Source organism: Ranitomeya imitator, chromosome 2 (genome assembly GCF_032444005.1).
Source record: "Ranitomeya imitator isolate aRanImi1 chromosome 2, aRanImi1.pri, whole genome shotgun sequence".
NCBI classification, from domain to species: Eukaryota; Metazoa; Chordata; class Amphibia; order Anura; family Dendrobatidae; genus Ranitomeya; species Ranitomeya imitator.
The window spans coordinates 286,466,012-286,480,113 of NC_091283.1; the positions used below are offsets into that span (position 1 = coordinate 286,466,012).

General features: G+C 47.0%; 1 non-coding gene across 1 annotated transcript; it reads right to left on the reverse strand.

The window, feature by feature from the left end:
* Positions 1–7,354: 7,354 nt before the first annotated feature.
* TRNAG-GCC (transfer RNA glycine (anticodon GCC)) lies at positions 7,355–7,425 on the reverse strand. Its single transcript has one exon. It is a non-coding gene; the product is annotated as a tRNA-Gly (tRNA).
* Positions 7,426–14,102: the final 6,677 nt, after the last annotated feature.

The following is a 14,102-nucleotide window of genomic DNA, read 5'->3' on the forward strand; positions in this document are numbered from 1 at the left end:
ATAGGCGATTATGGCAGGTGGATCCGGTCAGGTGCCACCCCTGGGGCTGAGTCATCCCCCGTGATGCCGTATAGGTGATTACAGCAGGTGGATCAGGTGAGGACCAGAATACGTGTGCACATACCGAAACCCTAACCCTAGCCCTAACCCTAGCCCTAACCCTAGCCCTAACCCTAACCCTAGCCCTACCCCTAACCCTAACCCTACCCCTAACCCTACCCCTAACCCTACCCCTACCCCTAGCCCTAACCCTACCCCTAACCCTACCCCTAACCCTACCCCTAACCCTAACCCTAACCCTACCCCTAAACCCTACCCCTAACCCTACCCCTAACCCTAACCCTATTCTAACATTAGTGGAAAAAAAAAATTTCTTTATTTTTTTATTGTCCCTACCTATGGGGGTGACAAAGGGGGGGGGTCATTTATTATTTTTTTTATTTTGATCACTGAGATAGATTATATCTCAGTGATCAAAATGCACTTTGGAACGAATCTGTCGGCCGGCAGATTCGGCGGGCGCACTGCACATGCGCCCGCCATTTTGGAAGATGGCAGCGCCCAGGGAGAAGACGGACGGGACCCCGGCTGGATCGGTAAGTATGATGGGGTGGGGGGGGACCACGGGGTGGGGAGGGACCACGGGGGGGGGGATCTGAGCACGGGGGGGGGGAATCGGAGCGCGGGAGGGGTGGAACGGAGCACGGGGGGGCTGGAATGGAGCACGGGGGGGCTGGAATGGAGCACGGGGGGGTGGAACGGAGCACCGGGGGGTGTGGATCGGAGTGCAGGGGGGGTGATTGGAGCACGGGGGGGTGATTGGAGCACGGGGGGAGCGGACAAGAGCACGGGGGGGAGCGGAGCACTGGACGGAGGGGAGCCGGAGCAGTGTACCGGCCAGATCGGGGGGCTGCGGGGGCGATCGGTGGGGTGGGGTGGGGGCACATTAGTATTTCCAGCCATGGCCGATGATATTTCAGCATCGGCCATGGCTGGATTGTAATATTTCACCCGTTATAATAGGTGAAATATTACAAATCGCTCTGATTGGCAGTTTCACTTTCAACAGCCAATCAGAGCGATCGTAGCCACGAGGGGGTGAAGCCACCCCCCCTGGGCTAAACTACCACTCCCCCTGTCCCTGCAGATCGGGTGAAATGGGAGTTAACCCTTTCACCCGATCTGCAGGGACGCGATCTTTCCATGACGCCGCATAGGCGTCATGGGTCGGAATGGCACCGACTTTCATGACGCCTACGTGGCGTCATGGGTCAGGAAGGGGTTAATATCTCATGATGTGTGTATACATCTATATATTCATCTACTGAAGTGCAGGCAGTATTTGCACATCCATAATTTCCATATTTTACTTACATTTTTAAATATATATCTTTTTTGCTTTTAATCTTGAGTTCCATTTGTAAATAAATTGTTTGTATATGTTTATGTACATTTTATTTTGTCATTACATACTTGTTATTTAACCATAATCGCACTAATCTGCTGCATTAAAGGGACTCAAAAGCCGCTCAGTATAGCTTGTTACCAGTCCCCTCTGTTACAGCTACGACTGCAGACACTTCCCAGCCAACGCCTCCACATTGCCAGGCCATGACGACGTGGAGCGAGCGTCCCAGGTGCGAATGGAATGTGGACCCACTGGACCACAGAAGGGAACCTGGACCTACCCAGACTAGTGAAGGGCAGGGAGCAGGGTCTGTGGCAGCTGAGCTTGTGGACAAGATGGTGACATGCAAAACTAGATAACACCGCATAACTTCAGGTAAGAAGAAAGATAAAGTTTACTCAAACTAAATCACAGTACATAAACAGAACATAACCATGCCATGCTCCCGATTCCGCACATCAAGAAAGAGTACACATCTCAAGAAAACAGACGAAGGCAGGAGGACATCACGGGTTGATGCAGTCCAGGGTTATCTGGCACGGGCATACTAGGACGGCCTCTCTCTCAGATCTTGGGCGTAGCACAGGTTCAGCAGGAGAACATCAGACGCTGACGTTGGACAGACTTGAGATGATGGCATGGGTCATCACGGGTTGATGCAGTCCAGGGTCACCTGGCATAGGCATACTAGGACGGCCTCTCTCTCAGGCCTCAGGCATAGCACAGGCTCAGCAGGAGAACATCAGACACCAACCCAGGACATCATCACAGGGTGGACCCTAGGGTACCGGTGTGACATCGGGACACAGGCAGAACATCAGGACATCTCCATCTTTAAAAGACAAACCCAGGTTAGTTCACAGTCACTGGGTATAGGGTTCCAGACACAGAGGGACTTCAGGAACAACACAGAGGACACAATTCAGACAGGGTCAGGTACAGGAATGAAAACCGGATCAAGAGTTCAGACCTGAGAATGCCGCCCTCAGGGAGGCGGGAAACAAAACACATCAGAAATGGGCCTGGATTTGCAGCCTGCAGGAAAGGTGGATCTGGGTACTCAGCCCCCAGAGCAGGCGGAAAAACAAGACACAAACAGGAACGGATCTGGGTACTCAGCCCCCAGAGTAGGCAGAAGAACAGGTATCAGTTTTCTCAGAACTGAACGCAAGCAGAACGAGCTGAACACCCCACACACATGGCAAGACTCAGAAAATTAATGTGAAGCTCTGGCATCGAGGGAGTTTATATAGGAGCTGCCCCTCAGCAATAGGCTGGGGAAGGCAACTCAGGTGCACGCACTCACCTTAATAAAAGCAGGGAAGGTGTGGCTGCGTGCACCCTAAGCACAAACAGAGACTATTACAGAACAGTCAGCACAAGAACTGAGGCTTAGGGCACCTGGTAGAGGCTTCAAGCCAGGACACACGTGGAAAGTCATGCACCAAAAATGTAGTGGTTTATTGTATTGTCCACCAAAAAGCATCATTGCAGCAAAACATAAAATAGATTAAATAGTTACAAAGAGATTGTCCATATCAAAGTTTGCTCCCTGTTGTGAATTCTGCTTTTGGGCTCCCTCCGGTGGTTGTAGGTGGTAATGCAGTTGTCCCTGGGCGGCAGTCCTGGACAGGTGTATCTGCTGATTGCAGTTCTGACTGGGGTATTTAGGTTTGCAGGACTCATTAGTCCTTGCCAGTTGTCAATGTTTCTAGGGAAGTGTTGGATCACTGTTTGGCTTCTCCTGCCTTGCTGCCAATTCAGCAAAGATAAGTGTCTGTTTCTTTTTCCATGGCACACAAGCTGTGTGCTTGTTTTTTGATTGTATTCCTGCTCTGAGTGTTTTAGTCTCTGGAGTTGCAGATATATGTTCCACGTCTTTAGTTAGATGGAAGAGTTTTTGTATAATCTGCTGTGGATATTTTTGGAAGGGTTTTAATACTGACCACACAGAACTCTGTCCTATCCTTTCCTATTTTAGCTAGAAGTGGCCTCTTGTGCTAAATCCTGTTTTTCTGCCTGTGTGTGTTTTTCCTCTCCTACTCACAGCCAATATTTGTGGGGGGCTGCCTATCCTTTGGGGTTCTGCTCTGAGTCAAGATAGTATTCCTATTTCCATCTATAGGGGTATTTAGTCCTCCGGCTGTGACAAGGTGTCTAGGTTGTTAGGTACATCCCACGGCTACTTCTAGTTGCGGTGTTAAGATCAGGATTTGCGGTCAGTATAGTTACCACTTACTCCAGTGATAGTTTTCATGCTGCTCCAAGGTCACCGGATCATAACAGTACAACTGGCCAATAATGAGTTAAATGCATCTCAGAAAAAGGGAAGAAAGTTGTTGAGCCATTTTTTTTTCTTCTGTCTGCTTTATATTCTCTTCCCTCTTAATCTCTGGGTGGCTGAGGAGCCTTGTGCTAGCATGAATGTTCAGGAAATAGCTTCTCGTGTAGACCAGTTTGCTGCTAGGGTACAGGGTATTTCGGATTATATTGTTCAGACTCCTGTTTTAGAACCGAAGATGCCTACTCCTGATTTGTTTTTTGGCGACAGGTCCAAATTTTTGAGTTTTAAAAACAACTGTAAACTGTTTTTTGCTTTGAGACCTTGATCCTCCGGTGATTCCATTCAGCGGGTTAAAATCGTCATCTCCCTGCTGCGTGGCGACCCGCAGGATTGGGCGTTTTCCCTGGAATCTGGGAATCCGGCTTTGCTTAATGTAGACTCCTTTTTTCAGGCTTTAGGATTATTATATGATGAACCTAATTCTGTGGATCAAGCTGAGAAGACCTTGTTGGCCCTGTCTCAGGGTCAAGAGGCGGCAGAATTGTATTGTCAGAAATTCAGAAAATGGTCTGTGTTGACTAAATGGAATAATGATGCTTTGGCGGTTATTTTCAGAAAGGGTCTTTCTGAATCCGTTAAAGATGTTATGGTTGGGTTTCCCACACCTTCCGGTCTGAGTGACTCTATGTCTCTGGCCATTCAGAGTGACCGGCGCTTGCGGAAGCGCAGAACTGTGCGCGCTGTGGCGTTGTCCTCAGAACAGATTACTGAGCCAATGCAGTGTGATAGGATTCTGTCTAGAACGGAACGACAAGGATTCAGATGTCAGAATAGGTTGTGTTATTATTGTGGCGACGCTTCTCATGTCATTTCAGTCTGCCCTAAGCGGACAAAGAGGATCGCTAGTTCATTTACCATCAGTACTGTACAACCTAAATTTCTGTTATCTGTGTCCTTGATCTGCTCATTGTCATCATTTTCTGTCATGGCGTTTGTGGATTCAGGCACCGCCTTGAACTTAATGGACTTTGAGTTTGCCAGGCGTTGTGGTTTTCCCTTGCAGTCTTTGCAGAACCCTATTCCTTTAAGGGGCATTGATGCTACACCCTTGGCTAAAAATAAACCCCAGTTTTGGACACAGGTGACCATGCGCATTGCGCCAGCCCATCAGGAAGATTGTCGATTTCCGGTGTTGCATAATTTGCATGATGCTATTGTGCTGGGTTTTCCGTGGTTGCAGGTACATAATCCTGTGTTGGATTGGAAGTCCATGTCTGTGACTAGTTGGGGTTGTCAGGGGGTTCATAATGATGTTCCTTTGATGTCAATCTCCTCTTCTTCCTCTTCTGAAATTCCAGAGTTTTTGTCTGATTTTCAGGATGTATTCGATGAGCCCAAGTCCAGTTTCCTTCCACCGCACAGGGACTGCAATTGCGCTATTGACTTGATTCCAGGCTGTAAGTTTCCTAAGGGTCGACTTTTCAACCTGTCTGTGCCTCAACATACCGCCATGCGGAGTTATATTAAGGAGTCTTTGGAGAAAGGGAATATTCGGCCATCTTCTTCACCGTTGGGAGCGGGGTTCTTTTTTTGTTGCTAAAAAGATGGTTCCTTGAGACCCTGTATTGATTATCGCCTCTTGAATAAAATCACGGTCAAGTTTCAATACCCTTTACCTTTGCTTACCGATTTGTTTGCTAGGATTAAGGGAGCTAGTTGGTTTACGAAGATTGACCTTCGGGGGGCATATAATCTTGTTCGTATTAAGCAGGGTGATGAATGGAAAACTGCGTTTAACACGCCCGAAGGCCATTTTGAATACCTTATGATGCCATTCGGGCTCCTTAATGCTCCATCTGTTTTTCAGTCCTTCATGCATGATATCTTCCGGAGTTATATTGATAAATTCTTGATTGTATATTTGGACGATATTTTGATTTTTTCCAATGATTGGGAGGCTCATGTGGAACAGGTCAGGATGGTATTTCAGATCCTTCATGACAATGCCCTGTTTGTGAAAGGGTCTAAGTGTCTCTTTGGGGTGCAGAAGGTCTCCTTTTTGGGCTTTATTTTTTCTCCCTCGTCTATAGAGATAGATCCGGTTAAGGTTCAGGCCATTCATGATTGGATTCAGCCCACATCCGTGAAGAGCCTTCAGAAATTTTGGGGTTTTGCAAATTTTTATTGCCGTTTCATTGCTAATTTTTCCAGCGTGGTTAAACCCTTGACTGATTTGACGAAGAAGGGCGCTGATGTGGCGAATTGGTCCCCTGCGGCTGTCTCTGCCTTTCAGGAGCTTAAACGTCGATTTACTTCTGCTCCGGTGTTGCGCCAACCGGATGTTTCTCTTCCGTTTCAGGTTGAGGTTGACGCTTCTGAGATTGGGGCAGGGGCCGTTTTGTCTCAGAAGGATCCTGTTGGTTCCTTAATGAAACCGTGTGCCTTCTTTTCCCTTAAGTTTTCGCCTGCTGAACACAATTATGATGTCGGCAATCGGGAGCTGTTGGCTATGAAGTGGGCATTTGAGGAGTGGCGACATTGGCTTGAGGGAGCTAAGCACCGTATTGTGGTCTTGACCGATCATAAGAATTTGATTTACCTCGAGTCTGCCAAACGGCTGAATCCTAGACAGGCTCGATGGTCCTTGTTTTTTTCCCGTTTTGAGTTCGTGGTCTCGTACCTTCCGGGTTCTAAGAACATTAAGGCTGATGCCATCTCTAGGAGTTTTTTGCCTGATTCTCCTGAGGTCTTGGAACCGGTCGGTATTCTTAAAGAGGGGGTGGTCCTTTCTGCCATTTCCCCTGATTTATGACGGGTTCTTCAGGAATTTCAGGCTGACAAACCTGACCGCTGTCCTGTGGGGAAACTGTTTGTTTCTGACAGATGGACTAGTAGAGTGATTTCTGAGGTTCATTGTTCCGTGTTGGCTGGTCATCCTGGCATTTTTGGTACCAGAGACTTGGTTGGTAGGTCCTTTTGGTGGCCTTCTTTGTCTCGTGATGTGCGTTCTTTTGTGCAGTCCTGTGGGACTTGTGCGCGGGCCAAGCCTTGTTGTTCCCGTGCTAGTGGGTTGCTTTTGCCATTGCCGGTCCCTGAGAGGCCCTGGACGCATATTTTTATGGATTTTATTTCCAATCTTCCGGTTTCCCAGAGGATGTCGGTTATTTGGGTTGTTTATGACCGGTTCTCTAAGATGGTTCATTTGGTGCCTTTGCCTAAATTGCCTTCCTCTTCGAATTTGGTTCCGTTGTTTTTTCAGCATGTGGTCCGTTTGCATGGTATTCCGGAGAATATTGTGTCCGACAGAGGTTCCCAGTTTGTTTCTAGGTTTTGGCGGGCCTTTTGTGCTAGGCTGGGCATTGATTTGTCTTTTTCTTCTGCGTTTCATCCTGAGACAAATGGTCAGACCGAGCGAACTAATCAGACTTTGGAGACTTATTTGAGATGCTTTGTGTCTGCTGATCAGGATGATTGGGTGGCTTTCTTGCCATTGGCCGAGTTTGCCCTTAATAATCGGGCTAGTTCGGCTACTTTGGTTTCGCCTTTCTTTTGTAAATTTGATTTTCATCCTCGTTTTTACATAGTATCATAGTTAGTAAGTAAGTTAGTAAGGCCGAAAAAAGACATTTGTCCATCCAGTTCAGCCTATAAAAGAACTAGCTTGCATTGGCCGGGAATCAAACCCGGGCCTCCCGCTTGGCAGGCGAGAATTCTACCACTGAACCACCAATGCTTCTGGGCAGGTTGAGCCTTCTGACTGTCCTGGTGTGGATTCTGTGGTTGACAGGTTGCAGCAGATTTGGGCTCATGTGGTGGACAATTTGGTGTTGTCTGAGGAGGAGGCTCAACGTTTTGCTAACCGTCGTCGGTGTGTTGGTTCCCGGCTTCGGGTTGGGGATCTGGTCTGGTTGTCTTCCCGTCATGTTCCTATGAAGGTTTCTTCTCCTAAATTTAAGCCTCGGTTTATTGGTCCTTATAGGATTTCTGAGATTATTAATCCGGTGTCTTTTCGACTGGCGCTTCCGGCCTCTTTTGCGATCCATAATGTCTTCCACAGATCTTTATTGCGGAAATATGTGGAGCCCGTTGTTCCCTCTGTTGATCCTCCGGCCCCTGTGTTAAATGATGGGGAGTTGGAATATGTTGTTGAGAAGATTTTGGATTCCCGTTCTTCGAGGCGGAAGCTTCAGTACCTTGTCAAATGGAAGGGTTATGGCCAGGAGGATAATTCTTGGGTTTTTGCCTCTGATGTCCATGCCGCTGATTTGGTTCGTGCCTTTCATCTGGCTCATCCTGATCGGCCTGGGGGTACTGGTGAGGGTTCGGTGACCCCTCCTCAAGGGGGGGTACTGTTGTGAATTCTGCTTTTGGGCTCCCTCCGGTGGTTGTAGGTGGTAATGCAGTTGTCCCTGGGTGGCAGTCCTGGACAGGTGTATCTGCTGATTGCAGTTCTGACTGGGGTATTTAGGTTTGCAGGACTCATTAGTCCTTGCCAGTTGTCAATGTTTCTAGGGAAGTGTTGGATCACTGTCTGGCTTCTCCTGCCTTGCTGCCAATTCAGCAAAGATAAGTGTCTGTTTCTTTTTCCATGGCACACAAGCTGTGTGCTTGTTTTTTGATTGTATTCCTGCTCTGAGTGTTTTAGTCTCTGGAGTTGCAGATATACGTTCCACGTCTTTAGTTAGATGGAGGAATTTTTGTATAATCTGCTGTGGATATTTTTGGAAGGGTTTTAATACTGACCGCACAGAACTCTGTCCTATCCTTTCCTATTTTAGCTAGAAGTGGCCTCTTGTGCTAAATCCTGTTTTTCTGCCTGTGTGTGTTTTCCTCTCCTACTCACAGCCAATATTTGTGGGGGCTGCCTATCCTTTGGGGTTCCGCTCTAAGGCAAGATAGTATTCCTATTTCCATCTATAGGGGTTTTTAGTCCTCCGGCTGTGACGAGGTGTCTAGGTTGTTAGGTACATCCCTGTTATGATCAGGTAATTCAGTACCACAATGGACAAAGAAGTCAGAGCACATACAGTGACCTGACCAAAACCCAAAAACATAGAACGAGCTCTGAGACGTGGGAACTCTGCTGACCGCAATCCCTAATCCTCTCCAACAACACCAGAGGCAGCCGTGGATTGCGCCTAACGCTCCCTATGCAACTCGGCACAGCCTGAGAAACTAGCTAGCCTGAAGATAGAAAATAAGCCTACCTTGCCTCAGAGAAATACCCCAAAGGAAAAGGCAGCCCCCCACATATAATGACTGTGAGTTAAGATGAAAAGACAAACGTAGAGATGAAATAGATTTAGAAAAGTGAGGCCCGACTTTCTGAACAGAGCGAGGATAGGAAAGGTAACTTTGCGGTCAACACAAAACCCTACAAACAACCACGCAAAGGGGCAAAAAGACCATCCGTACCGACTAACGGCACGGAGGTACACCCTCTGCGTCCCAGAGCTTCCAGCAAGCAAGAAAAACAAATAAACAAGCTGGACAGAAAAAAAAACAGCAAACAAAAATAACACAAGAGCAACTTAGCTATGCAGAGCAGCAGGCCACAGGAACGATCCAGGAGGAAGCAAGTTCAATACTAGAACATTGACTGGAGGCCAGGATCAGAGCACCAGGTGGAGTTAAATAGAGCAGCACCTAACGACTTCACCACATCACCTGAGGAAGGAAACTCAGAAGCCGCAGTACCACTCTCCTCCACCAATGGAAGCTCACAGACAGAATCAGCCGAAGTACCACTTGTGACCACAGGAGGGAGCTCTGCCACAGAATTCACAACACATCCCACGGCTACTTCTAGTTTCGGTGTTAAGATCAGGATTTGCAGTCAGTATAGTTACCACATACTCCAGTGATAGTTTTCATGCTGTTCCAAGGTCACCGGATCATAACAGCTCCCCATCTTCCCTGAGATTCTGAATGGTAAATGGCATCTGTCTCTGTCAAAAGCATGGTAGAAGTTCCTCAAGTGGCTAACTCACATACTGTCACGGATCGGGGTGACCTTTGGCCAGCACACGGCTATCACATGTGAAGGGGGCTTATCTTAGTTATCCCTCCACTGCTACAATGTGATGAAAACACAAATAAGGCTAATGACCTATCAATTTACCACAGGGGCTTATTTTAGTTATCCCACTGCTGCTACAATATCACAAACTGCAGGGATTTATGTATATCCCGCTTTCCAGTTCCGCTTTGGAACTTGAAGCTCTCCGACACCCCCTTACCATCAGGTCAGTCAGGGAACTACACCTGGGATAATTAGTCGCCGGACAGGCCGCTTCACTGTCGACTGGCTATCAGGCACGCTGCAGCGAGGGAATTATAAATGCTCAGGCCGCAGCCAGACAATAGCTCATAAAACCCTGTTCCGTCGCTGCCAGCGGCACCCACCTAGCCCAGAACACACTTCGCTGCCACCGGCTCAGATTTTTCACAGAGAGGGGTTCGAGCCAACCCAAATTAGTAGTGTAATTAACTTCAGGCACGTGAAAATTGGCACAGAGCATGGAGAGACATCTAGTAATTTTATATTTTACTCCGAAAAGGTAGGCAGTGTTTACAAAAGGTCTATCAAGATTTTACAATATGAGACAAAGTACATACAAGCAATCACATAAAAAAAGGGTTTAAACAGAAATTAACACTCACATGTGCTTAGATAATTTCAGGCTAATCATGCTGGTAGGAGCAGCCAAATGTCCCAGTTCATCAGGGGGTCTTTCTGTAGTGAAGTCCCAGCCAAGAAAGAATGCTGGACTCACTGGCAGTAACTTATACTTGCAGGTTATGACATCACTAAAGGGGGTTGAGTTACCCTCCCCTTTCTTCCAAGTTACAGATTTACCAGCAATACCTATATTTCTCAAATCTTGGCTTGAGAATCTAGCAGAGTAACGGCACACACATCACTCATCTTGTATTGAAATTAGCTTTCTAATGATACCGCACTCGGACTAGTTGTTCCACATGGTTCAGGGGAAATCTGCACTTTGTACTTGTTACGTTTAGCTGCTAGCGCTTACATTGATTAACAGATCTACCGATGGAAATTCGCAATATGTACTCCTTATTTTCCTAGCCAAATGGGTGGCCCAATATCTCACTATAGTAGAACAAAGAACCTCATGTCTTTTGAGAGGGACTATACCAGTTTCAGCTGGTACTAGATGGGAGAATTGTCTACTGCAGCTACAGGGGCCATAAACATTCTTTTGGGAGGAGGGAATGAGAGGTTTGGGATTCACACACACAGCAGCAGAAGCGAAGAGAGGGGGGGGGTTGGACCAGCCCGCAGCATGCGTGACAACAAGGGAAAATAAAAATCATATTATACATTAACGTGACACATACCAGCTGTTCATTTAATCTGAAGTCTGTGTGGAGTGTGTGAAGTGAAAGAAGAAAGCAAAGAGACCCCAAGAGCGCCCCCTCCCTCCTGTGAGTCATGGTTATATATGTCACATAGAACATGTGTTCTCTCTATATAGTGTAAACTTTTACTCTGAGCTAAAAATACCTGAGCAACACATGTAATGTCAGCAAAAGGCAATGTGCTCAGTATAGAATTGAGTGTAATAAATGAATAACTATTAATTCATACTTAACATTCACAGAATTCTAAAACTGACCTGCCAGTATGATACTCCAGATGATTATGAGTTCACAGACATCAAACATGTCTAGGCTCTTTTTTTCTTTAACCCCTTTACCCCCGGGTGGTTTGCAAGTTAATGACCGGGCCAATTTTTACAATTCTGACCACTGTCCTTTTATGAGGTTATAACTCTGGAACGCTTCAACGGATCCATATGATTTTATGTTTAATCTGGTTTTTATTGAAAAGAACTTCAAAACAAACAAGGAACAAAGGATTCAACAACATAAAATGTATTGAGTACAAAAAGAAATCTCATATACAACTGTATATCAAGACCTGTAACCACCAAGTCCCGAAATAGTATAGCTTTCAGGTCAAAATCATTTTCAATCAAGTCCAACAAGATCTGAAAAGAAAAAAAAATCCATGGCGGATGTAGGAATCCCCTATCCAGGGAGACTGTATGACCTTTAGTGATACATATGAGGCATCCTATGAAAGAGAGCGACCAAAACAAGAGGAGCTAGGTCACTCCAAGTAATAATGGTATAAACACGAACGGAAAGAATGAGACTAAGAAGAGGAATATGGGGAAGGAGAGAGGATGAAAAAAAGGGGGGAGGGGGAGGAACCATGGAGTCTGATATAGAAGAGGCAACTTGCACCCCTATAATGACATCCGTCTAACCCGTATTGTTCAATCTATCTTCCTTATGGCTTAGAAAAGAGGGATTGAAAGTCCAGAGAGTCCATATACAAAATCCAAGGACTTCAGACCTGCAGATATTTCTCCATTGAACCGTTAACCTCAGCAGACAATTTCTCCATACTTTGAAGGCTGGTCATCTCCTTGACCCATTCAGACACATTAGGAGATTGGGAGGATTTCCAATGTCTCGGGATCACAGTGCGCGCAGCAGTTAAACAGAATCTTAGGAGCCCCTTTTTCTGGAAGCGAAACGAGCCCGGGAGGATAGATAATAAAGCCACCTGGGGGAAATTGGTCACCAAATGACCGCTAATGGCTTGATAAGCGGAAAAGACAGAATCCCAAAATGGCTTAATATGCTTACATCCCCACCGAATGTGTAGCATGGTACCTCTCTCTACTCCACAATGCCAGCACCTATCGGAGACAGAGGGAAAAGTGGCATGTAAGACTTCAGGACAGCGATACCACCTGGTGAGATTTTTGTAATTCTTTTCCTGTGTGGCACAGGCAATAGAGAATTTATGTGAATATACGAACGCCTTCCTCCATTTTGCCTCTGATATAGCAGCTCCCAACTCACCCCTCCACCTCTCCACATACTTGGGGAACTTGTCTTTGGTATTTTGGTTCAAAAGAGCATATATTAAGGAGACAGCATGTGCAGGCGGCGACCCCAACAGGAAAAGCTTTTCAAATGGCGTAGGAAGGGAGGAGTATGAGCCTGCGCCCTCTGGAGACGAGAGGAAGTATTTTAGTTGGAGGTATTCCAACCAATCAGAAGGGCCCCCTCCCTCTAACGGCTGCACTGATTCAAAAGCGGGCATAGCCGAACCCTTGAGGACATAAAAGCATCTGGTATTGTCCCTTCTCTCCCACCCAAGAAAACGATCCCTCTCCACCCCCGGGGGAAACTCTGGATTAGAGAAGAGAGGCGTAAGCAGTCCACTGCCTAAGGACAGAGAGCTTCTGCGGGTCCCCTGATCACATCCTCTAAGTGTATCTTTAAGGAGGTCAGCTTCAGAACTGAATTGACCTCTACTTTTAGGGCTGCTCCAGGGAAGGTTATGGAGTGGAATTGTAGAGCTATTTTGTTCTATTCCCACCCATTGTTTGTCTGAACTGCGGAAATGGCAGTCTAGCATGCGTGTCAATAGTGCTGCTCTGTAATACAATTTGAAATTCGGAAGACCCGTGCCCCCTGAGCCTTTGTGCCTATATAAAGTACCCATGCCGATCCGGGGTCTACCCCCCCCTCCCTTCACACACACACACACACACACAAATCTCGAGATGGCTGATTGGATTCTGGAAAAGAAAGAAAGAAGGAGGAGGAATTAGAGGAACTGTCTGGAAAATATACAGGAAACGAGGAAGTACATCCATTTTTATCGCATTTATACGGCCGAACCAAAAACAAAATGGCCGAACCATGAGCGGACCCCTAAGCAGCATCGGTCACCCTGACCGAATACCACAGGTGGCGTCACAAACATTATCCCTTTAAAGACCTTTCCCCCAATCTACAGCGGACGTTCCCCTAGGGCCACGGACCGGGTCAGCCACCGTGACATCCCCACTGAGTACAGAAGAAGGGCCCGGATCTGAGTACCCCATTGCCCATGCAGGGGCACTGCATATACAGTGTACACAGAGGGGTCTGTGACTGAAGCTGGGGGTATACGGGTGTATACAGCGTACACAGAGGAGTCTGTGACTGAAGCTGGGGGTATACGGGTGTATATATGTGGTGCCCCAGGGTCCTTGTCGTCACAGTAGCATTGCTTTCCTCAAGGGGAGAGTGATGTTACGCTTGAAGGCAAGAATTGATACCTGCAACCAGGTACCACAAACATGCAACACATTCACACTCTAGGCCACCAGGGGGAGCTTTTGATCCTACTTGCTAGGTGACTCCCCACATATACTGTATGGTAGTTTTGAGGGAAAGTTAGTTTCAGTTTCAGTCAGTTCCTTCCTGTCAAAGAGACAGAGGGGAAGGAAGCAGAAAGATGTGCTAGAGAGAGAGAGAGATTGCCAGAAGGGAGCTTATCGTGGAACATCAGCTGAGGCGGAGCTGGTACGATAG